This window comes from Crinia signifera, chromosome 5 (genome assembly GCF_055691185.1).
Source record: "Crinia signifera chromosome 5, ASM5569118v1, whole genome shotgun sequence".
NCBI classification, from domain to species: Eukaryota; Metazoa; Chordata; class Amphibia; order Anura; family Myobatrachidae; genus Crinia; species Crinia signifera.
Genome location: NC_139221.1, coordinates 166383874 through 166411179, shown reverse-complemented (window position 1 = coordinate 166411179; position 27306 = coordinate 166383874). Strand labels below are relative to the sequence as shown.

Genomic DNA, 27306 nt, shown 5'->3' with positions numbered 1-27306 from the left:
ATGTCAGGACGTGCTGTAAAGGTCTGATTCAGGTAGGTCATGCAATCATGCTTGTCCTCACCCTCATTAAACTCTGCTTTACCATATTCAGCAACATTCCCATCACCCTCCACCCTTTGTGCCTTGGAGGGCACATGAGGAAGGAATGTGGCTGGGTTTAGTGTGTTGCATCTTTTGATGGTAATATTTACTGGGGCCATCAGCGCCAGTTCCCACTTGGTGAACCGTGCTGAGGACACATGACGTGTTTGGGCAGAATTTAGGAGGGCAGAGACAGCATGGGGAGCATGAACAGTTAAATCGTGTCCCAACACCACATCCTCACTCTTGTTTACTAGTTGTGCTATTGCGGCCACACTTCGTAAGCAAGTTGGGAGTGAGCGTGCTACTGTGTCCAGCTGGCCACTGTAGTACGCTACTGGTCGGTTGGCATCACCATGTTTTTGTACAAGTACTCCTGCCGCACACCCAGCTGATTCAGTTCCGTACAGTTCAAAGGGTTTCCCATAATCTGGCATTCCCAGTGCTGAAGAAGCCTGTTTGGCGAAACTAGTCGATGCATGTGGAGATCCCGCCTATGCCGATTGCGCAACACGGCATTGACGGGTAAGTCTGCCGGCAGACCCCTTGTACCCTGGGAACAGGTATTTCCTCCAAACCGCTTTAACAAGCGTACAAGACTTTGAACAAAACTACTATTTTACACCCAATTGGCCAGTGCACCAGGACTATATATGTTTGTCCTGTGACCCCCTGTCCTTTTGTGTGTGTATACCGGTAATAGCAGTCAGTAGAATTATTTTTAATATCATTATTTTTTATTGAGCATATATAGTGTATTTTTAACATATACATTGCCATTTAAACTGATCCTTTTTTATATTGTTAAACCTGGTATAATAAAGGTTACTTCTATTTTTATCTCAACCTATGCGTATGTATATCATTTGAATATTGTTAGTAAAGCGCAGGGTGTACATCCCCATTTGCCTATTCCCAGTGCTGGGGCCTTTGTTAGGCTCACCTTTAGTTCCTCAAAAGCCAGCTCAGATTCCTCAGTATGAGAGACCCGGTCTGGCTTAGTTGAGAAAACCATCTCTTGTAGTGGTAATGCCAGAATAGAGAATCCTGGGATCCAATTGCGGCAGTATCCACACATGCCTAGGAACGTACGGATCTGGTGCTGGGTCTGTGGCAGTACCATGTTCTGAATCGCTTGGATTCGGTCGTCGGTGAGGTGTCTCAGCCCTTGGGTAAGGCAGTGGCCCAGATACTTAACCCTGGTCTGGCATAATTGCAGCTTATCCTTTGATACTTTATGTCCTGTCTCTGAGAGATGCATCAGCAGCTGTCTAGTGTCATCTACTGATGACTCCAGTGACTCAGAACACAACAATAAGTCATCGACATATTGTATTAGTATCGAACCACTCATGGGTTGAAAGGATTGTAAACAATCATGCAAGGCCTGGGAAAAGATGCTGGGGCTGTCTATGAATCCCTGGGGGAGTCGTGTCCAGGTATACTGTACTCCTCTGTATGTAAAGGCGAACAGATACTGGCTGTCAGGGTGTAAAGGGACAGAGAAGAATGCAGAACACAAATCAATGACTGTGAAATGAGTACAGTGAGGTGGGATTTGCATTAGGATGACAGCTGGGTTTGGCACTACGGGGAATTGGCTCTCAACTACTTTGTTTACCCCTCTTAAATCCTGCACTAGTCTGTAGCCCCTCCCTCCGCTCTTTTTCACAGGAAAGATGGGACTATTGGCCGTGCTGGAAGTTCTAACTAGGATTTCCTGTTGGAGCAATCGTTGGATCACTGGGTATACTCCTAGCTCAACTTCAGGTTTTAAAGGGTATTGCGGTATTTTTGGGGCTATCCTGCCTTCTTTTAAGCGGATCTCTACTGGAGCTACATTTGCCATCAGCCCAGCATCCTGTCCATCTTTAGTCCAAAGGGAACTCGGTATTTGTGCTGTAATTTCAGCTACCCTAGATGGATTTGACTCTACAACAGTGGAATACAACATTAGCCTGTGAGGACTGTCCAGCATATCTTGCACTTCTTGTGTAAGATTTCTAGGAGTGTCCAGGAATACCCCATCGGGGGTGCAATAGATGACACATCCCATTTTACATAGTAAATCTCTACCCAGGAGGTTAGTCGGGGCCGCTGCAGCCAACAGGAAAGAATGTTTGGTATGCAGAGGCCCGATTGTAACCTCCGCTGGTTTCGTCAGTGGGTAATGTTGTATTTTTCCTGTTACCCCAATTGCCGCTACTGATTGGTCAGTGAAACCCAAGTGAAGAGGAGTGTTGAGAACAGATCTGGCCGCCCCTGTATCAACCAAAAAGGTTTGCCTTACTCCAGCTATATCAACCTTCACCTGAGGTTCCTCTCTAAGGTGTTGTGTCAATCTAACTGGCTGTAGGATACAGGTATGACCTGTTTCCTATTGTCTTACCTGGGTTGCCCTTAGCACAGTGTCAGCCATCAGATGGGGAGGAGGCATGTTGCGTGACCTGTCTGTCTCCTCCCATTGTCTAGGGGCTGGGTATCTCCGTGTCTCACCCTGGTGAGATTCCCATTCTCGCCTATGTGTTTTGTAACTCCTGGGGTTTCCTGACTTACATTGTGCTGAGTAGTGTCCTTCCTTATTGCAGTTGTAACAGATAATCTGCTTTCTACCTGTGTCCCTGGTGTTTCGTTGGTATGCAGCTTTATTTGGGGCATTTGTAAGAGCTTGGATGCTAACCATCATCAGTTTATCAGTTTGCAGTTACCTGTGCTTCTTAATGTTACGGTCGTGGTCCACAGCAGATTCCCGTAGGGCATCCACTGTCATTCCACGCCAATTTGGGAAAGAGGTTTGGACTCTGGCTCTCAGGTTGTCTTTAAGCCCTTCCACCAGCACAGAGACAATCATCTCCCTCAGGTGGGGGTCGTCCTTAGGCTCGGAGACACCAGTGTATTTTGATACCGCCAGTAAGGCCTTTGCAAAATAATCAGCAGCAGGTTCACCATCCTTTTGTTTGATGGTGAAAATCTTGCTATATTCCACTGCCGCAGGAAAATATACTCCCAACTGCAAGTTGATTAGGCGTATATTTTCCTGGTTGATCTCATCATTTATCTCCTTGTCCACTTTCAATCCACTATCCTGAATGAATTTCGGGATGTCTATGTGAGTGGGGAGACAGGCCCTCAACATGATTCTCCAATCCTTGTTGGTGGGCTCATCAGAGTTTCCCAGATCCCTTACAAATTTCCGGCTTAATGCCAGATCTTTCCTGGGATCAGGGAAATCTGAAATGATGGACCGCAGCTCTAACCATGTCCATGGGTTTAGCATGGTCATCTTCCTGGTAGGTATCACACCCTCTCTGTCTGCCTTACCATAGGGAACCTCCAGTGTGCGTACAGGGTATGTTTGTACCACTTCCGCATTACTGGGACCTGCTTGGGAGTCATCTGTGTCTGTGCTGTGCAGTGCCTTCTTACCTGGGTCCAAGACTATGCTGTTGGCATCAGCCGTCTCCTCTCCCTGTGCAGGGGCCCCAGCAGCAGGTTTAGCCGGTTCAGCTTTTCCCTCAAGCATATTAATTGCATGGGAGACGGCCAGTGCCAACAGCTGCTCGTTTTCCTCTCGGGTTTCCTTATAAGGGGATAAAACAGGGTACAAGTTAGCAACGGGTAAATTACTGCTCATGTCTTGCTTATTAGTCATTAACCCCTTCAGCACATATGGGGGTGGGGGAGCTGTTGCGGCTACGGTTGCATTTTTATTGTGGCTGATTGTATCTGGCACTGCCAGACATCTGATTACCCATTGTTCCTGTCCTTCCTTCTGCCACAATTTAAGAATTTCTATGTGCTTCACTCTCTTCTTACGACTGGAGAGTAGACATATTTCATCTTTTACTGCCGATAAGATTTCTGGATCGAAGCTACCAACACTGGGAAATTCTAACTTGCTGCCTTGTGTCATTTTTCTCCATTTCTTTTGGTAAACAACTGCTCGTTCACCGTGCTTACAGCACATAATGAAAGCCGCCGATCCTTTTGGTCGACTTGCTTCCTCCCTAACTGGCACGTTATCACTGTGTGACCCGTTATTACCCATAATTACAGGAATAAACGTTCACAGCTAGTAGATACCGGTGGGTTGTTTAAGTTGAGAGCTCCCCAAAACACTCACTTCTCAGCGTCCTAGAACAGTCCCACAATCAAGCGGGTGCGAAGGCTACGAGGTATGATACTCAATCACCAAGTCTTTCAACTAGCAGCGAACTTCTAGTCAACTTGCAAGGTGCGGCCTAATTTTTCCAGGGCAAAACAAACTTGTTTTCCTGTACCCCCAAAAACTGGATTTCCTAAATCAGCTAATCGGATCACTGGGTTCCGATGTAGCTTCTTGTACCCTCCTAGTGGATCAAAATAGGTAGTTCCACTGAAGGGGCAGTTCCTATGGGCACGTCGTCACGTGCACCCTGTCCTAACTGGACTGTCCTACACTGGACTACACTGCGCTTGAGTCGTGCCGTCACACACCCGTTCGCCTCAGTTATGTTTCACACTGGGCATTAGTTACACCTTGGTCTTATGCTTATATTTGAAATATTTCTGTACAGAAAATCTTCCCAGGCTGGTAGCTTTTCCCTAGATACTTATGCAGGTATAAATCCCTTATAATAGGCTATAGGAATCTATTAAAATAATGCTTGAGTTGCTTGTTTTTGAAAAATGAACAAACAGAAAAAAAAATATTTTCTTTTATTAATCACCGCCTTATCCACAGTATATTACTATACTGTTTAAATAAAGCTAGTGGTTTAATACTGTTCACCTTTGAGTTCCTATGTGTGCTGCATGTGCAGTGCCAATGAACAGCCACGTGTGTACGTGCGTTGTTCACAGGCCGCCAATGAATCGGCCACCCACGTGTTCTATAGTGTATTTGCAAGGTTGCGCTCGAGTTTCGCTATACGCAGTAATTGCGCCTAAATGTGGAATAAATCCTTTAACCTTGTCCGAAAGTTACGTATCAAGATGCGAAATAAATCCCGTACTTAATCCGTAAATCACGTACAAAGATGCGAAAATTTCCCGATATGGGCACGTGCACGCGCACCTTGCGTAATACACAATAGACACTTTACGTTACTGTAAAAGGCTCAGAACTTATCGCCACGTGGCGAGGTCCCTGGCCCTGCAGTAACTAACACTATAAGTTATAGTTTGCACAGAGGGGATCCTCTATGTACTATAATAAAACACAGACCTTTGTCTCCACGTGTGCGAACTTTATCGCACGTGGCACATATACTGTAATAAACAAGCAACTCAAGACACTATACCCCGTTAAACTACTTGTGGCAGGCAGAAGTACAGTTTACTAAACACTTAATATATGCTTTAAAACACGTAGCTTAATGTTTCACTTATTGTACTTCGGGTTCAACGCTAGCACTTCTTGAACCCCGCACCGCCGCGGACCTGGCCTATCCAGTAATGGATAATAAATACTTCCACCCTTTTGCTGGTATAGGTCAAGCCGCGCGCCTGGTACTGAGCTCCAGAATGTGAAACGGCCGGACGATGCCCCCAATTGTTAATGGCGATTAAATATGACCAAAGATACAATAAGTGAAAAGCGCAGTTTACGTAATATGTCCGTAACCTGCGTACCCTTTATACCTAGCTACGTGCGAACAAAACGTAGTGCAGTGTAGCGTACCTTTATTGTGTGTTTTACACCAGAGAACTAATACCTTAATAAGAGATCCTTTCGCAGTAATCTGACTCTAATCTGCGAATATACCTTTGAGGACTGTGTCCGTAATATACCTTATCGCTATATGCGAATAAAAAGACACAACCACAGTATTAAAGTAAGGAGATAAGAACTCCGTAAAAAGATGTATTTAAGTCCCTAACGGACAAAAGGGGGTTACAGAAATAGAAAATACAGGTATAACAAGTGATACAATAGTCTAACAATGAGTACAATAAACAGGCTCTACTAGGGGAAGAAAAACAGATACAGGATACAATCAGCCAACAATACAATAAGAATAAATACCATGAATGCAACCGTTACTGTCTCATCAAATATGCGCAGCGCAGTCCGGTCAGAGCTCGCTATCGTTCAGGGTTGAACTATAGCCCGGTCGAAGGTCAGAGAAAGGAAGATGTGCCGAAGTGACCAAGGCCGCCCTGGGTCACCTATCTTATAGGGTCAGAAGGGGGAGGTCAAAGGCCATTCCTATTGGTCAGAGATCGTATGTCAGGTCCACTGTGATTGGGGGGTAAGATGATACACCTGGTTTGAATAGGTGCAGGGGAGTGAACTTTAGGAGTCCTTTGTTTGTAAGTATCATTGTCAGGGATTGTAAATAGCAGTCAAAACCGTATTTTAGTAGATTCCTTTGTTATACCCTTTTCAACAGAAACTGTCTTAGGAATATGGATTTTGTCCATAACTATCGGACCGTATGTATTGCGAAATATTCGCAATGACCGGAATACTGCGCACATGAAACGGAACGTAACGGTACTAAACATGATACAGACGGATGTATGCAAATGCTAACTAAGCTATGTGTGGCGTTCTAAACCTTTAACTATATTTTATTTAGTGTCAGTATGTTCTTATGAATTTATGTGTGATAGTATGGCTACGCTTCTGGTCCACTTTGTCACACAGACTCGGGTATGGAAACTTTATTAGCGCAACTCTGCGAACCAAAATGGCGGCCATACTATCCTAAAATGGCGTGTGTGCAACTCGACTTTAACAACAGTGAATGGGGGCATGCTGGGGGACATACATTGAATGGGGGCAGAGTGGGGGACCATTCTGATGTGATTAATGGTTCAAAGAATGTCAGCCTGAATGGTTGGCCCCCACACATTTTCACGTCACCATATCTGGCCCTTGCAAAAAGTTTGGGCACCCCTGGCCTAAGTGATCAACCGACTCGAACAGATGCCAGCTGACATGTCATTGGATGAGGCCACGGCGTCCCGAAACGGCCCACAGACGCGCACTACAGGAGATTCGCTGGGGACTACACTGTCTCTCCTACAGATGTAGCGCTTTTCAGCCAGCTCAGGGAATCCCCAGATCATTTGATAAAGCTACTTGTTGTTGGGACTTGGTCCCAACAACATGTTCCTGGACTACAAACCCGGTGACTCCCACTTGGACATTTGTTACATCTTCTCAATTTGGATACAATCTCCATATACTGCCACACCAGGAGGTTGAGGACATCACTCTGCTTCAAACAGCGTTGCGGAAGGAGCTGGTAATTTGAGCCAACTTGGGCCACTTGGGGAAAAACATCTGCATCACAGTGGTTCTCCCCCTGGAACATTGCTTGGGAAATAAGCTTTTCCCTATGGATTTATAAACCTGGGACTTGCCAGGACACCTGAGTTATTGTTGGTGAGAACTTTCGCCCTATTTTAATGGTCAATTGATCACTTTTTAACACCAGTTTTTTATATGTTGCTGGTATAATCTACCTTTTAGTATTTACTAGTGAATAAATATTGTGATTGATCAACCAACTGGTTATTACTTTTATTTATTAGCGCTGCTCAACTTTCCCTATTTCCATTTTTGCTCTGCTCCAATTGATGAAGACATGGCTTGCAAAATAGTCGGGGCCTCCAGACCAATCCTTGGGACTAGTTTTGCCACACTCAGGGCAGCTTTTTCAAACAGGAGTCAATTTGATTGCAATCGCATAGCAGACCAGCCTGCCATTCTGGGAGGCCTTGTCCTGTGCTGGGTATCCCCCAGCATGCAGTTACAGATTTGCTTTTCTAGTAAAACTGCAACTATAGCTGAATTAGGCCGTATGGCCAGTATCCAATTAGCTGCAGTAATTTACCACAGCTAATTGATCACCACAAGGCTATCTAATTAGCCCCTATGGGTTCCTTTGACATCCATAGCATTATGGGCCTGATTCAGACCTGTTCGCTTGGCTGCATGAAATCACAGCTTGGCGAACAGGTAAACATTACCAGCCCCCAGGGCTGCCGACCGGGGGGGTCTGGGGGTACTTGAGTCCCGGGCCCCGCCGCTCTGACATAGGGTAGAGCCCGGGCAGCTCTATCCCCAGAAGCACGGTCACTCACCCCTGCCGCGGCCCCTTCAGTGTCCTTGGGCCTGTCGCCCGACTCCCAGTCATTACGGGCCCGGCGGCCGCAGCAGTCACATCTTTCAACAACAAGCCGGCTGCCGGGACTCCCACCATGCAGCGTGAGGTAATGACGTGTGTATATTTTTATATATCCACTGCCCACCCATGTATATATTTTTATATGCCCACTGGCAGTGGGCATTTAAAAAATATATACATGGGTGGGTAGTGGGCCACTGCCCAGCAATGTATGTATTTTTATATGCCCACTGCCCAGCAATGTATATATTTTTATTTGCCCACGGATGTATATATTTTTTTATGCCCACTGATGTATATATTTTTATATGCCCACTGCTCACCAATATTTATATGCTCACTGCCACCAATGTATATTTATTTAAACACCACTGTCCACCAATGTTTATTAATAATAGGTTGTAACATAGGGGGGCGTGGCTTCGTCGGATATGTGAGCGCACGTACCTGCTGGTAGCTCCCGCTTTAAAGATCCTGATAATACATCCTGAACAGCTCAGAAACCCCGCAAAACGGTGGAGCGGGTGTGGGAAAGCAACAGCACCCCTCCGGTGTCCTCCTGGTCCCGCTGAGCCGGCTGGTTCTCCACCTGAACGCCGGAACCCCAGCCACGATCCTGACTCCGGGCGCCATCTTGCTGCGCACATCGTGCAGCGAGACGGGTCTCCGTGACCGACAGCAGCAACAGCAGCGCCTGAACAAACGGCGCACAGCGGGCTCCCCGCTCGGCCGCGCTACCTGGACACGCACAGCGGGCGGCTAGACGGGACACTGTGACAGGCGGCAGCGGCTGTGGCGCCTGAGCGCACGGCGCCCATACAGACGAGATCCCCGCTTGGCCACGCCATCTTGCCGAGTACACGCTGCAGCGGGACGCTGTAGCCGGCGGCAGCAGCGCCTAAACACACGGCGCAGGACACACAGGCTCCCCGCTTGGCCACGCACAACAGAGCCCCAACGAATCCTCCCTGGGGGGGAGAAGGACGGAGGCAGGCTCAGGCAGAGACCAATAGAGGGGTGGACGCTGGCGCCATTTTCCCTGCAGGGAAGGCACAACCATTGAAAAGAGGACCAGCTCCTGGACACTATAAAAGGTACAAATCCGGCCACTGAATAACGCAGGCTGGGCTGCGACCATAGATATAGGTCCCAGACCCTATATACTAACAGCCTAAACGCCATATATACCCTGCTGGGGTCTGCTTGTACCCTCCATCTGCATCTGGCCATATAGCTCACCTGGACTCCCCTGCTGGCAGGCAAAGCCCTGAGCTGGGCTACCAATCTCCCTCATCAAATACCCAGAGCCTATCTGCATAGATTAGACCCGCTGGGCTTGTAAGACTCTCACTCTGCACTGTTTTCATATACTTGTACAGCATAGTTCCTCCCCACTATTAACATGGGAAAGAATAACCGCAGTTCCGCAGCTACTCAGCTGGAGAGATTTGCTAGAACCCCGCGATCGGTCGCGGAAAATCCTGACTCTGATGCAACCTCTCAGCCCTCATCCCGGGCCCCATCCCCATCCAATCCTCCACCCCCATCACCTGAGAACCCAACAGAGGCTCTGCAGCGAGTATTGGAGGCCGTGACCTCCAGTGAACAGAGGCTGACGGATAAAATAGGGCAGGTGCAGGCGGACTTATCCATCATACATCATGACCTGCAGAGGGTCCGTGAAAGAGTGGGGGAAGTGGAGACCCGCACGTCCACACTAGAAGACAAAATTTCGCCCCTCACTGATAAGGTCTCCGACCTCTCATCGCAGGTCACTTCCATTCAGACCAAATTGCAAGACATGGAGGGTCGGTTGAGGAGGTGCAATATTCGCATAGTGGGTCTCCCGGAGAAGGAGGAAGGCCAGCACCCTGAAGAATTCATTGAGAAGTGGCTACGTGACACGTATGGAGCTGATGCATTCTCCCCCTTCTTTTCGGTGGAAAGGGCACATAGGGTGCCTATGAGACCTCTGCCTCCGGGGACCCCCCCCGCACCCTAATCGCAAAGCTCCTCCACTACAGGGACAGAGACACCGTCCTAAGGGTCAACCGCAATAAAGGCCCACTAATGTGGAATGGTAACCGAGTGTCTATATTCCCGGATTTTGCGGTGGAAGTGCAGAAGAGCCGAGCCCAATATGCACAAGTTAAAAGGCGACTTAGGGAACTCAATCTGCCATACTTCATGCTATTCCCATCAAGACTGAAGGTGATCGTGAATGGGGAATCCAAATTCTTCGCCAACCCGAGGGAAGCGTCTGCATGGTTGGATACTACAAGACCGGCCAGGCGGGCCGTACTGGATGATTCATAAACTGCCAGCTGTTCATCAGTAGATTCCAAAAAAGAAAATGTTGCTGCTGGGACTATTTAGTCTGGACTATATGTAGGGATCGGGAGCTCGGCACCTGCTCCACAACAGAAACAACCTTATGACATCTGAGCGTATGTATATATGCGGGCGGGTACTGGGTGCTCACTGTTCCTGATAGTCATTATATACTTTGCCCACGTTAACGGTTGAGTTCAGTTAAATTGTTAACACTTAAAAGGGGTGGATAGGCTTCTCCTATCCACATAAAGGGGGGCGGGGGTTATTGTGTTAGGTAAGTTAAGGGATCCAAGTATGTCACAGTTTCGAGTGACATACAGGGTGGGGGGTGGTTGGGATAGAAGTAAGTTACTTTCAATGCTTCATGTGTTCAGTTTTTTCTTTTTTCCATTTATGTTCTTTTATTGTCCTTTCTTTATTTTCTTTTATCTCCCCTTTTTCTTTTTATTATTGCAAATTTGTACAGCGGGTGGGGTGATTCTATACTATGCACAGAGGAGGCGGGCGGGAGACTGCTCTTGTACAGGTAAATGCTATGTGACCATGGCCACTCAGTTAAAATATGACTCCTAATTTAGTCAAAATTACATCCTGGAATGTCCGGGGTCTTAACGACAAAATTAAGCGCACACTGGTGCTCAATCAAATCCGCAAATATAAATCTGACATCGTTTGCCTGATGGAGACACACTTAACTGGCACCAAGGTCATGTCACTTAAAAAGCCATGGGTAGTCTGGCTCTATCACTCCTCCCATACACCCTCCTCTAGGGGGGTGGCAATACTTGTACGCAGGAATGTCCCTTTTAAGATGGAGAGAGTGAAGACTGATAAATGGGGTAGATATGTGTTGATGCACTGTACTGTTTACTCTACTCCCCTACTCATATTGGCTATATATATCCCCCCCCCCCCCCCCCCTATTCGGCTGAAGTCCTTAAACAGGCCGCAGAATTCGTGGCTGAACTCCCGGAGGTGCCCATCATTAGTGTGGGCGACTACAATAATGTACTACTAGACCCTACTTTGGACACGCACCGCGCAGTGGGGACATCGGGGAGGGCTGGTCATAGACAGTTCAGTGCACTGATAGAAGGTATGGGATTGATCGACGCTTGGCGCCATAAACACCCCACAACCAGACAATTTTCCTGCTTTTCTCCCACCCACTCCACATTTTCTAGAATCGATCTGGCTTTGGTGTCCCGAACTCTCCTCCCTAAGATTCAGTCCGTTACATACGAATCCAGAGGCATATCAGATCATTCACCTTTAACTCTTGACCTGCAGATGGGTGGAGATAGGGGTCAGGCTTTTTGGAAACTGAACAAGTTCTGGCTAGTGGGTATGGGTGAGGGGGTGGAACTAGTAACTGCTTGGAAAGAATTCATAGAACTGAATAAAGATACCGCCACAGCCACGATAGTATGGGACGCTTTTAAATCCCACGTTAGAGGCACGTTAATCCAAAAGATAGTATCCCTTAAAAAAACCTATAAAAAGACAGAGGACGAACTGGAATCTGCCTGCCGACGACTTGAGGCTGCCTACTTGGAGGATGGCCTTGACTCATCTAGAAGAGAGTGGCTACTGGCCCAGGAGGCATGGTTGGAATGCCTAGGGGACAAGGCCAAATACAAACTTCTATATTCTAAACACTCCCAATATGCTTTTGGGGATAGGCCTGGCAGCTACTTGGCCCGGCTGGCAGATTCAGAGAGAAACAGCAACACCATTTGCGAGATCCTTTCCCCACAGGGAGCTGCCCACACCGGAACACAGGAGATTGCAGGCCAATTTGTAAAATATTACCAAACACTATATAGCTCTAAACTGACTCATGACACACCTGCTATACAGCGCTATTTGGACCAAATTAATATGCCTACATTGACCTCTGCAGATAGGGAAACTTTGGAATTGCCCCTCACGGTGGAGGAGGTGGAGGTGGCCATTAGGGCCTTCCCGGCCGGTAAAGCACCAGGCCTGGATGGTCTTCCGATAGACCTGTACAAAAAACACATTTCCTTTTATGCCCCTACTCTGTTAAAACTTTATAATGAGCTGTTTTCCCATGGTTCCCTGCCTCAGTCTATGATGGAGGCTGCTATAGTGGTTTTGCTAAAACCAGATAAGAACCCTTGTCATGTTGAATCATATAGGCCGATATCCCTCCTACCAATTGACATCAAAATCCTCGCCAAAATCTTGTCGCTCCGCCTTAACACTGTGATCACTAAAATTATACACCCTGACCAGACCGGCTTCATGCCGGGCAAGTCGACCATGATCAATTTGCGTAGGCTGTTTACCCATTTGCAGAGCCCCCGCGGAGACACAGATACTTCCATAGTGGTCTCGTTAGATGCCGCTAAGGCGTTTGACTCAATTGAGTGGGAATTCCTTTGGCTCACCTTGGCCAAGGTTGGTATTGGCCCTGCTTTCATTAAGTGGGTTCGCCTGCTCTATGCCTCCCCGCGGGCCAGGGTATCTGTAAATGGGTATATGTCCTCTTCATTCGAGGCAGGGGTACCCGGCAGGGGTGCCCGCTGTCGCCCACCTTATTCGCCATCGCAATAGAGCCCCTGGCATGTCTGATACGTGATTCAACGGTGGTCGCAGGGTTTAGGGTGGGGCACATGGAGGAAAAAATAGCGCTGTATGCAGACGATATTTTACTGTTTATTTCCAACTATGCCACATCCATGCCCCCACTTTTAGATATTATCAATAGGTTTGGTACATATTCTGGCCTCATTATAAACTGGGACAAGTCCTGTGTGCTCCCATTCAGGGGTGAGCCCCCGGAGACTCCTGACATCGCGCTTCCATTGAAATGGGTAAACTCTTTTAAGTACCTAGGAATTTACATATCCAATGTCCCAGCCCAATATATCCCACTAAATATTCAACCACAGCTAGACTACCTAAAATCCAGGGTTTTGGTGTGGGGCAAGCTACCCTTGACTGTTTCCGGGAGAATAAGTCTTATTAAAATGACAGCCCAACCTAAGCTCCTATACGTACTACAACATGCCCCGACGTATATACCCCTACAGACCTTTAGGAAAATAGATGGCCTACTTTCCTCTATTATCTGGGCGGGTAAAAGGGCCCGCATCAAATTACACACCCTAACGCGGACCAGGGAGGAGGGGGGCATGGCAGTCCCTTCTTTCAGGCTATATTACCTCGCAGCACAACTGGCACATCTCCTGAACTGGGTTGGGGAGGGAGGTACAACGGGGCTCCCCTCGATGCTGGTGACACAGTGCCTGCCTGGACTGTCCCCACTGCATGTCCTATTGGGCGACAATGTCAAATCAATAGACATGCCACTGTTTAAGCAGGCGGTCATGGTGTGGCGACAATCTAATCGCCTACTCTCGGCGACCGGGATAGACCCAGACACCCCCTTAGACGGCGCTCCCTGAGCTGTTGGGGCTCCAAATCCGTGAATTTTGGGCTACATGGGGAGTCACTACAATTGGACAAATTTACTCTGATAACTCACTTAAATCATTTCAGCAGATAAGGGACGAATTTCAGGTGCCCAATGTGCACTTCTTTCGCTATCTTCAACTCCGCCATGCATGTCAGGCGCAGTTCCCTGTGAGCCCCCCTGAGCTCAGGCCCTCACCGGTGAAAAATCTGCTGGTGTCTGGAGGGCCCTCCCGGGCTGTCTCTAGGTTCTACGCAGCCATTCTCACAGCACACCATGCCCCCGGTCTGCCTCATTTGAAGGCCAAGTGGGAGATGGAAGTGGGTCCGATTTCAGAAGAGGACTGGGAGTCGGCCCTGGGGAGCCCACGCATATCAACCACATCCTCCAGATACCAGCAGATCCAGCTATACATATTACACAGAGTATACCTGACCCCCATTAGGCTATGTAAAATGGGAGGAAGAAACGACTCCATATGTCCCAAATGCAAAGCACAGGAAGGCTCCTTTTGGCACTTATTGTGGAGCTGTCCAGTACTGTCTTCCTTTTGGCAGGAAATAATTACTCTAATAGCGTCCACAGGCATCCCCCGTGACGTTTTCACCCCGAGGTTTTGTATTCTATCATTTATGGATGTAGATAGCCTCGATAAGAATATGGTGAGATACGCGATCAATCTTTGCACTCTGGCCAAAGTGTGTGTAGCTAGAAAATGGATGGCCCCAGAGGGCCCCACGAAGAGGGAATGGCTCTCCCTAACCAATACAGTGGTCAGGCATGAAAAATTTGTATATGCTTCCAGAACCTCTGAGAGAAAATACCACAAAATATGGGACCCATGGATAGACTCACCCCTCATGCAACCTGATGTTTAGGCAGAAATGTCTATGATCGCTGCTCGGGTGCGACCAGATCGGGGGAGGAGGAGATGAGTGAGGCGGGGTGGGAGGGAAACTAAGATCCAGATGTACTACCCCAAATGCACACTAGCAAAAAGTGAACTCACACTACCCGGGATTTATTTGACCTTTTTATTTATTTATTTTTGTTTTTCCATTGTTATCTTCATTCACTCTTTATTGTGCAAATTATAATCAAGAACAGATCTCCATGGGCGAAAGGAATGTCAGATTGATATACCTGTTTACATAAATATTAGTAACAAATGTAACTTCAAGCCACGCTGCCTCTACGTATTCTTGTGCTGTTGACAATCTGAAGCTGAAAGTACTCCACCAATGTATGCTGTAATTTCTATTGATTGCATAATTTCTCCTTTTTCTGTTTCCCTTTTTCTGCTTTTGTTTTCATGTCAATGTTTTGATGGTGTGTATAAGTTGTAAACTGCAATGAAAAATCAAATAAAAATTCATGGAATTTAAAAAAAAAAAATAGGTTGTAACATATACAGTACATTGCTGGCCTGCTCCATTAATTTATACGTTACCACCTATTATTAATAAACATTGGTGAGCAGTGGTGTTTAAACATACATTGGTAGCAGTGGGGACACCCATAAAATGCTGGGTGTTCCCCTGCTGCCGACCCTTGTCCGCCCCCTTTCCTCCCCTTACTTAGTTAATGGCTCGGCGAGTGTGAATGCCCATGAAAACGCTGGACATTCCCCTGGATATGCAGGCAGGCCGATGCCTGCACGGGAAGGTGGCTGACTTCACATGACGTCAGCGCCCATCCCCTTTTCAGCGGACTCTGTCAGTTTAGACTGACTTTTATTCCCAAAGGGGAGAGAAATCATTTGATGGTTGGCCACCTTCAAATTATTTCTCTCCCTTATAGCCACTTGTGAGGGGACGGGTTCACATACTGTACATCCCCTTGCATGTTACTGAGGGGATTTGACATGAGGAGGGAAGCATTCGGCCAGGCGGCAGGCGGTATTAAGCCACTCTCTAAGCAGCAAATGATCTCTGCTTAGTAAGCGGTACTGAATTAGGCCCTTAGGGATGAGGGTTAAATGTATGAAGAATAAAACAAAAAGGCAGTGTTAATCGCACAGGAAGATATAATTTAAATATATTTGATGACCCCTTCAATAATCATAATATATGGACATATACCATCACAGTAAGGGTGTGCTACCACTGGACATGAATTTGGAACAAGAGGGGGAGAGAATGTCTCTATGTGGTGCACCAAAAATTTAAAATGTAATCTTTATTCAGTATTAGATAAAATTTTTGCGAAAATAAAAGACACAATACATACACATAAACACAAAATTAACTGTCCAAATGATTGTTAATACTGCGTGAGACAATGGCATATATTCAATGCCGTGGGCGAGCGGTGACTGCGAGCAGGACTTTTTGCTCGCAGTCACCACTCACCCTGTCAGTATTCAACTGACCCCCCTCATACGCAAATTCCCCCTCGCTCCGTTTTTTGAGCGAGGGGGAAATTGCGAATGTGCCTCCAAAAGCTGCGAGAATCGAGGCTAATTACAGCGAGTTTGCTGCACTAGCCTCGGCTCTCGCAGTTTAGGGGAATCCTCGCCGTTCTGTGACGGCTAGGATTCCCCCGGAACGTTGCATAGTGCGAGTGGCCGGCGCGGGGGTTAAACTGCAAGGATCACTGGTTTCTGCGATCCTCGCAGTTTAACCCCCTCGCCGGCCGCTCGCACCGGCATTGAATACATGCCAATGTGGTGCTTATAATATATATTTACTCACTGTAATGCCGGTATTACACCTATTAATTGTAGATGTCTATCCGGAGATGGGTTACAGGAGACAAGTCAGAGTACCACTGTCTGGTGCCCAGGGAGATCAAGGTACGATAGTGATGCTCAGGGACGTGCATCGCTATTGCTATGCCCCTACATATGGAGCGATGTAGGGGCATTTTCTAAGCGATCTACTGAGATCACTTAGAAAATACTGCTTAATCGCTACATGTGTAGGCCCCATAAGAAGGGCAAGATAGACACATGGAGGTAGAAGGGTAACATAGTAACATATTAAGGTTGAAAAAAAGACGTTAGTCCATCGAATTCAACCTTTTGTATTTGACTTGTAACTACTGACTTGAATAAGTCCTATCTATAGGATACCCTTAGTGGCAAAAAATGCATCCAGTTTTGATTTAAATCAAGTAACAGTAGTTGCTGTAACCACCCCCACCGGCAATAAGTTCCAGAATTTTACTGCGCTAATGGTGAAGAATCCAGTATGGAATTTATTTTCCTCAAGCCTCAGTACATGCCCGCGTGTCCTAAGTATAGACCTGTTAGTGAACAAATCATCTCCCAGTTCCATATGATTCCATATGATTAGCCTATCTTTGTATTCTAGTGATTCGAGACCTTTTACTAGCTTAGCCACCCCCTTCTCTGTGCCTGTTCCAATTCATGTATGTCCTTTTTAAAGTGTGCTGCACAGATCTGAACACAGTATTCTAAGTGTGGTCTCGTCAATGCCTTGTAGAGAGGCACTATCACATTGCCAACCCCTGCATCCATTCCCCTAATGCATGCCAGTGTCTTGTTTGCTTTTGCTGCTGCACTTGAGCAGTGTGCACTATTACCCAGTTTTTCATCTATGATGACCCCCAAGTCCTTATCTACAGCAGAATTCCCTATGGTAAGTCCATTTATCATATAAGTAGCTTGTTCATTTTTGTTCCCATAATGAATTCTTTATATTTATCAACAGTTAACTGCATTTTTCACCTTTCCACCCAACTTTCCAGTTTAATTAAGTCACTTTGTAGTGTATCCACATCCTCTCTTGAGTTAATTTCCTTACTCAATTTCTTGTCATCCACAAATATTGCAATTTTACTCACTATGGGATAGATTTATTATAGCGGCGCTAAACGTGCCGCTATAACAGTCCCTGCTTCGCCTCATTAGTGAGGCGAAGCAGGAGAGGACACCGACAAGATGTGCTAACATCTTGCAGGCCGAAGTGGGGGAGGTTTCATAGATGAAGTGAAGCGCTATCTTCTGCTTTAGCACGCGGGGATAGCGCATATGCACCACAGCGCCACTTCATAATTCTACCCCTATGTCACTTCCTATATCATTAATGAATATATTAAACAAGGTGGGTTACAATATTGAACCTTGTGCGACTCCACTTTGGACCTTACCCCAGCTGGAATGTATGCCCTTTACCACCACTCTCTGTTCCCGATTGTGCAACCAGTTTTTAATCCAATTACAGATGTTATCTCCTAACACTAAAAATTACCTAATTTTATTAATAACCTTTTAAGAGGCACTAGTGGGGGAAAATTACTAAGATGTGTTTTCTACTTCACATGTGATGTTGCCATGGGCAACCAATCAGAATCTACTTCTTATTTATTTAGCACCCTCTAGGAGATAGTAGACAGGATCTGATTGGTTGCCCATAGGGACATCACATGTGAAGTAGAATACACATCTTAGTAAATTTTCCCCACCGTGTCAAAAGCTTTATCGAAATTAAGAAGTATTACATCAACAGATTTCCCTAAGCCCACCTCCCTACTGACTTCCTCATAGAAGCTAATTAAATTAGTTTGACATGATCTATTTTTGACGAACACATGTTGAGCCTTGTCCTGTTTTAAGAAATTTTGGATCTTATTATTCCTTCTAAATCCAGGCCAGGAGATTTGTTACTAATTAAGTTCTGTGATCTATTTTTGACTATTTCCTCACTCAAACATACAGTTTGAGAGCAATCGAGAGCTAAGCATTTACTCCCTGGGAGATCCTCTGAAGATTCTTCCCTTGTAAATACCGAAGCAAAAAATGAATTGCATAATTCCGCTTTCTCTATTCCTTCTATTACCAGGGTACCCTGCTTAATTTTTAGTGGCCAATATTTTCCTTCCTTAACCTTTTCCTGTTACTATAACTGTAGAATTTTTTGGGAGAAGATTTGCTATCTGCAGCTATTTCTCATTCAGTCTCTAATTTAGCCATTTTGTTTGTATTTTTACATTTCTTTTTACATTCTTTATATGCGGCAAATGATTTGGGTGTCCCATCTTGTTTAAACGTTTTGAATGCCCTCCTTTTTTTAGCTTTTTCAAATTTGACTTTGCCACATCGGTTTCCTTTTGACATTGTTTCTTTTATTTACCCTAGGAATAAATTTATCAGTGCCCTCCTGCAGTATTTTGTTTAGTTTGACACTTTTTAGTAGTATACATAACTGTAAAGAATTACTTCCAGTTTATATCCTTTAAGGACTCCTCAAACTAACCAAACTTTGCTTTTCTGAAATTGAAGGACCAAGTTGCTCCAATATAATTATCTTTGTTAAAACTTAAATCAAACGTGATTATATTGGGATCACTGTTCCCCAATGTCTCCCTTATGGTTATGTAAGTAAGAATGTCCCCATTGTTGCTTAGCAAGAGATCCAGGATATTGTTATTTCTGGTTGGACTTTGAGTAAATTGATACAAATAATGGTCATTCGGGGCATCCAATAACACATTTCCCTTAGTGGTACTACTTGACCTACTGTATCTTTCTAATTTATTTCTGGGTAGTTTAAGTCCCCCTTAATATAAGATCCCCTAATCTGGCCGCTTTTCCCCCCTGTAGCAAGAGGTCTTTTTCCTCTTCCGTATTTACGTTGGGTGGTTTATAACATATTCTTACTTTTAAGCCCCTTTAATATTACCTGTAATTTCTTCCCATACAAATTCTACTGACTCCATTGTGCTCTCGTATATGTCTTCCCTTATGTATGGTTTTAAGGATGGTTTAACATATCCCCTCCCCTTCTACCTAATCAATTTTTTCTAAACAGACTATAAGCTTCTATGTTAGCCTCCCACTCATGTGATTTGTCCCACAAAGTTTTGGTAATTCCTATGAGATCAAAATCTTCCTCCAAAACTATGGTCCCTAGTTCCCCCATGTTACCAGTTAAATTCCTAGCATTCAGATAAAGGCATTTCCGTTTTTCCTTGTCATTTTACCTGTTGCAGAAGGTTCCTTAAATGATAAATCAGTATCATGGACAATATTTATTTATTTATTAACAGTTTCTTACATAGCACATACATATTCCACAGTGCTTTACAGAGTATAGTTGAACATTCACATCAGTCCCTGCCCCAGAGGAGCTTACAATCTATATTCCCTACCACATGAAAACGCACACACAGACATTCTAGGGTTAATTTTGTTGGAATCCAATTAACCTACCTGCATATTTTTGGATTGTGGGAGGAAACCGGAGTACTCGGAGCAAACCCACGGAGAATATACAAACTCTGCACAGTTAGAGCCATGATGGGAATCAAACCCATGACCTCAGTGCTGTGAGGCAATAATGTTAACCATTACACCATCCGTGCTGCCCTATATTTGTATTTGGCTGTGTGTCTCTCATACACCTTTCGTATACCTTGTTCCCTACTTCCTCCCTTCCCCTTGCTTCCTCCATAATGTAGCTGTCTTTGCCATCTATTCTATACTCATTTATTGGTTTAAGGTTTCTTACTTTACTTTACCCCACCCGCCTAGTTTAAAATCTCCTCAAGCCTTCCCACCATTTTACCCCTGAGCACCCCTGCCCTCTCCTCGTTCAGGTGCAATCCATCGCGGCAAAAGAGATGGCGCCTGACTGAGAAGTCCAGACAGTTTTTTAGCAACTCCTGCACCAATCCTTGAGCCACACGTTAACCTCCCTAATCTCCCTCTGTCTTCCTGGGCTAGCTTGTGGCACAGGCAATATTTCTGTGATTATTACCCAGTGGTGCTAGTAGAAAAAATGTCCTAGTGGTACTGTGCCGCACGCCGTAGGCGCACCAAAAGGGGGCGTGGCCAGGGGTGTGGCCATATAACACTAGGGGGAGTGGCTACATGACAAAACTTTAAAACACAATGACATATCTGTTTGGGCTTGTGCATATATATGCCCCCACAGTGCCAGATATAATTTACCCCCACAGTGCCACACATATATGCTCCCACAGTGCTAAGTATGCCCCCAGTGCCAGATATGCCCCCACAGTGCCACACATATGCCCCTACAGTGTCACACATATGCCCCCACAGTGCCACACATATGTCCCCACAGTGCCACACATATGCCCCCACAGTGCCAAGTATGCCCCCACAGTGTCACACATATGCCCCCACAGTGCTAAGTATGCCCCTAGTGCCAGATATGCCCCCACAGTGCTAAGTATGCCCCCAGTGCCACACATATGCCCCCACAGTGCCACACATATGCCCCCACAGTGCCAGGTATGCCCACAGTGCACCCACAGTGCTAAGTATGCCCCCAGCACCAGATATGCCCCCAGTGCCACACACATGCCCCCACAGTGCCAGACATATGCCCCCACAGTACTAGACATATGCCCGCACAGTGCCACACATATGCCCCCACAGTACCAGATATGCCCCCACAGTGCCACACATATGCCCCCACAGTGCCAGGTATGCCCAAAGTGCCCCCACAGTGCTAAGTATACCCCCAGCACCAGATATGCCCCCAGTGCTACACATATGCCCCCACAGTGCCAGACATATGCCCCCACCGTGCCACACATATGCCCCCACAGTGCCAGGTATGCCCACAGTGCCAGATATGCCCACACAGTGCCAGATATGCCCCAGTGCCACATATACCCCCCAGTGCCACACATATGCCAACACAGTGCCAGATATGCCCCCCACAGTACCGGACATTTGCCCGCACAGTGCCACACATATGCCCCCACAGTGCCAGACATATGCCCCCACCGTGCCACACATATGCCCCCACAGTGCCAGGTATGCCCACAGTGCCAGATATGCCCACACAGTGCCAGATATGCCCCAGTGCCACATATACCCCCCAGTGCCACACATATGCCAACACAGTGCCAGATATGCCCCCCACAGTACCAGACATTTGCCCGCACAGTGCCAGACATATGCCCCCACAGTGCCAGACATATGCCCCCACCGTGCCACACATATGCCCCCACAGTGCCAGATATGCCCCCAGTGCCAGATATGCCCACACAGTGCCAGATATGCCCCCAGTGCCAGATATGCCCCCAGTGCCAGACATATGCCCACACAGTACCAGATATGCCCCCCAGTGCCAGATATGCCCCCCAGTGCCAGATATAGGGTTTAGGGTGTAGGATATAGGGTTTAGGGTGTAGGATATAGGGTTTTAACAAGGTACAGGTGGGAGACATTCTTCACAGGAAGAGGAGCAACAGAACATGAGGACATGCACTGAAACTAGAGGGAGGAAGATTCAGGGGAAATGTGAGGAAGAATTTTTTCACAGAAAGAGTAGTAGGTAAGTGGAATAGCCTACCATCAGAGGTGGTAGACGCAAATACAGTAGTACAATTTAAACATGCTTGGGATAAGCATATTGATATCCTTACAAAAAAATAAGGATGAAATATGGTTTGAGGTAACATGTTTTAAAAAAGGGGCAGACTAGATGGGCCAAGTGGTTCTTATCTGCCGTCAAATTCTATGTTTCTATGTTTCTATATGCCCCCAGTGCCAGACATATGCCCCCCAGTGCCACCCATATGCCCACACAGTGCGAGATATGCCCCCCACAGTGCCAGATATGCCCCCCACAGTGCCAGACATATGCTCCCAACAGTGCCAGACATATGCCCCCACAGTGCCAAGTATGCCCCCACAGTGTCACACATATGCCCCCACAGTGCTAAGTATGCCCCTAGTGCCAGATATGCCCCCACAGTGCTAAGTATGCCCCCAGTGCCACACATATGCCCCCACAGTGCCAGATATATGCCCCACAGTGCCAGGTATGCCCACAGTGCTAAGTATGCCCCCAGCCACGCCACCGCGCCACCTGAGATTATTGAGTCTGACTGCAGTGGTTCAGCCCTGTGTGGGCCTCTGGCTGAGCACTCTGCTTCAGCCCTGACTGAGTGAAGCTGACTGCGTCGAGGAGCCCCCCGGTATCGTGTCCTGCAGCTGATGCTCTGAGTGAGAGTCTTGACTGGTCCTGCCTGGGTCCTGAGCCCTACACTACAAGAATGTAATCCCCCATGGCATCGAGCAAGAATTCCCTAGCAATTAACATGTAGGTAAGTGGCACTTACCTACCACATAACACGTAATTCCATTGTGTGGTATAATATGTGTGTGGTATAATATGTAAACGTGTAGTGGGCGTCACTGTGTGTGGCGTAGCGTGTAGTGGGCGTCACAGTGTGTGATGTAACGTGTAATGGGCATCACAGTGTGTGGCGTAACGTGTAATGGGCATCACAGTGTGTGACGTAACGTGTAATGGGCATCACAGTGTGTGGCGTAACGTTTAGTGGGCATCACAGTGTGTGATGTAACTTGTCATGGGCATCACAGTGTGTGATGTAACTTGTCATGGGCATCATGGTGTGTGACATAACATGTAATGGGCATCACGGTGTGTGTGTGATGTATTGTGTTATGGGCATCATGGTGTGTGATGTAAAGTGTAATGGGCATCACAGTTTGTTAAGTAACTTGTAATGGGCGTCACTGTGTGTGTGTGCGCACAATGTGTAATGGGCATTACGGAATGTGATGTAATATATAATAGGTATTATGGTGTGTGGCATGTGTAATGGGCATTACGGTGTGTGGCATAATGTGTAATTGGCATTATGGCATGTGGTATAATATGTAATGGGTTTGTTACATAATAGGCATTACAGTGGAAATATTTGGTGCACCTTTGGTGCGCACTTTCTCTGGTTTTAGTTTGTCTGACATTACACTATTATCTTGGCTCCTATATTTAAAAAAAAAATTGTCGAGTCCTGGCATGTGTAATGGGCATCTTGTTGTGTGGTGTAACGTGTAATGGGCATTGTGGTGTGGCTTAACGTGTAATGGGCATCACGGTGTGTGGTATAACATTTAAGGTGTGCAAAATCAATAATATAATGGAAGGAAAGGTTAAAAAACATGATAAGGCAGGTCAAGGGGCGGGGCTAGGTGGATCATGGGGTGGGGCTTTGGGCGTGTCAAGGGGCGGACCACTGTCCGGGAATCTCTCAACAAAAAGGTGGTAACCCTACACACCCCCCATGGGGGCCCTGGAAAGTTAATGTACCGGGGCCCAGGATTTCTCTTGGCAGCCCTGCCAGTGACACATATGCCCCCCAGTGCCACACATATGCCCACACAGTGCCAGATATGCCCCCCACAGTGCCAGACATATGCCCGCACAGTGCCACACATATGCCCCCACAGTGCCACACATATGCCCCCACAGTGCCAGGTATGCCCACAGTGCCCCCACATTGCTAAGTATGCCCCCAGCACCAGATATGCCCCCAGTGCCACACATATGCCCCCACAGTGCCAGACATATGCCCCCACAGTGCCAGGCATATGCCCCCACAGTACCAGATATGCCTACACAGTGCCAGATATGCCACAGTGCCACATATGCCCCCCAGTGCCACACATATGCCAACACAGTGCCAGATATGCCCCCCACAGTGCCAGACATATGCCCGCACAGTGCCACACATATGCCCCCACAGTGCCACACATATGCACACACAGTGCCAGATATGCCTCCAGTGCCAGATATGCCCACACAGTGCCAGATATGCCCCCAGTGCCAAACATATGCCCCCAGTGGCAGACATATGCCCCCAGTGCCACACATAAGCCCACACAGTATCAGATATGCCCCCCAGTGCCAGATATGCCCCCACATTGCCAGATATAGGGTTTAGGGTGTAGGATATAGGGTTTAGGGTGTAGGATATAGGGTTTTAACAAGGTACAGGTGGGAGACATTCTTCACAGGAAGAGGAGCAACAAAACACGAGGACATGCACTGAAACTAGAGGGAGGAAGATTCAGGGGAAATGTGAGGAAGAATTAAGTCACAGAAAGAGTAGTAGATAAGCGGAATAGCCCACCATCAGAGGTGGTAGACGCAAATACAGTAGTACAATTTAAACATGCTTGGGATAAGTATATTGAAATATGGATCAAATATGGTTTGAGGTAACATGTTTTAAAAAAGGGGCAGACTAGATGGGCCAAGTGGTTCTTATCTGCCGTCAAATTCTATGTTTCTATATGCCCCCAGTGCCAGACATATGCCCCCCAGTGCCACCCATATGCCCACACAGTGCGAGATATGCCCCCCACAGTGCCAGATATTCCTCCACAGTGCCAGAAATATGCTCCCAACAGTGCCAGACATATGCCCACCACAGTGCCAGACATATGCCCCCCACAGTGCCATACATATGCCCCCACAATACCAGATATGCACCCACAGTGCCACACATATGCCCACACAGTGCCACACATATGCCCACACAGTGCCAGATATGCCCCCAGTGCCAGATATATGCCCCCAGTGCCACACATGTGCACACAGTGCCAGATATGCCCCCCCGCAGTGCCAGACATATGCCCCCACAGTGCCACCCATATACCCCCTCAGTACCAGATATGCCACCACAGTGCCACACATATGCACACACAGTGTCAGATATGCCCACACAGTGCCAGACATATGCCCCCCAGTGCCAGACATATGCCCCCAGTGCCACACATATGCCCACACAGTGCCACACATATGCCCACACAGTGCCAGATATGCCCCCAGTGCCAGATATGACCACACAGTGCCAGATATGCCGCCACAGTGCCACACATATGCACACAGTGCCAGATATGCACACAGTGCCAGATATGCCCACACAGTGCCAGACATATGCCCTCCCAGTGCCAGATATATGCCCCCCAGTGCCACACATATGCCCACACAGTGCCAGATATGCCCCCAGTGCCAGATATGCCCCCAGTGCCAGACATGCCCCCCCAGTGCCACACATATGCTCACACAGTGCCAGATATGCCTCCGACAGTGTCAGATATGCCCCAAACAGTGCCACATATGCCCCCACAGTACCAGTTATGCCCCCAGTGCCACACATATGCCCACACAGTGCCAGATATGCCACCAGTGCCAGATATGCCCACACAGTGCCAGATATGCCCCCAGTGCCACCCATATGCCCCCCAGTGCAACCATATGCCCCCCAGTACCACCCATATGCACACACAGTGTCAGATATGCTCCCCACAGTGCCAGATATGCCCCCCACAGTGCCACACATATGCCCCCACAGTACCAGATATGCCCCCACAGTGCCACACATATGCCCACACAGTGCCAGATATGCCCCCAGTGCCAGATATGCCCACACAGTGCCAGATATGCCCCCAGTGCCACACATATGCCCCCCAGTGCCACACATATGTCCACACACTGCCTACCGCCGCCACCACCACTGCTGCTGCTAAGGGAGAGGAGGGAGAGGAGGGAGAGACGTGCAATGTGCTCCCCTCCCCTTCAAAGGGAATCTGCTGTATGCGCGCATGCGCAGTAGGATTCGGGTGGGGGGGGGAATTTGTTATGGCGGTATGGGGTACATATGTTTTAGTGGTACGCCATACCAACCTGTACCGCCATACTTACAGCACTGTTATTACTTTAGATGTCTTCACTCTAAGTTTATTGTGTAGATCCCTAAAGTCTTTTTGAGGACATCCCATCTACCACTGACTTTGTCATTGGTGTCAACATGCACCAAGACCACTGAGTCTTCCCCAGCCCCTCCCAATAATCTGTCATGGTCCGTGATATGACGTATATCCAAGCAACCGGGAGACAACAGACTGTACACCTGTTGCGGTCCCAATAACAGATTGCCCTATCCACTTTCCTAATAATCGAATCCCCTACCACTACTATCTGATTTGGGCCCTTCCTCTCTGATTTACCCTCCCTGCTAGAGGAGGTATTCCTCTGGTTGCTAAAGGAACCCTTCCCTGCCAGCTCCCCCAGCTCCTCACTCCTAACAATAGTATCTTCAGCCAATCGGCGTATCTACTAGGGTTTGGTAGCTCAGAGCTTGCCTGCCACTTCCTCGCTCATCTATACCTCCTACACCCCCTAACTGTTACCCAGATACCAATCCTCCCTTCCTTGCTTGGCTCAACCTCTGACTTCCCCTGGGTCCCTTGTTCATCTAATTCAGTGACGGTAAGCTGCAAACTCTGCTCAAGGTTAGATATCTCCCTCAGTGTTGCAATGTGTTGCTCTAGGTCCTTGACCTTGGCTTCCAAAGCAATCACCTGCTTGTATCTGGTACAGACATACTCGCCTTTAAACACAATGTCCATCGGATAATACATCTGCACACTGGTGGAGATTCTCAACCTTGTTTCCACTAATTTTACCTAGTTGGAGAAACTGCTTCTAAATCACACCACTCAGTATTAAATATCAGTACAATAGTATTACAGAACAGTAATTAACAGTAATCAAACAAAAGGATACT

General features: G+C 47.2%; 1 long non-coding RNA gene across 3 annotated transcripts in view; it reads right to left on the bottom strand.

Annotated features, from left to right (window-relative positions):
- Positions 1-14997: 14997 nt before the first annotated feature.
- Positions 14998-27306, bottom strand: part of LOC146079596 (uncharacterized) — a 40833-nt gene continuing 28524 nt past the window's right edge. For all 3 annotated transcript variants that reach the window (XR_014474631.1, XR_014474630.1, XR_014474632.1), the window contains one exon: positions 14998-15324. This is a non-coding gene — a long non-coding RNA (uncharacterized LOC146079596). The remainder of the gene's footprint in view (positions 15325-27306) is intronic.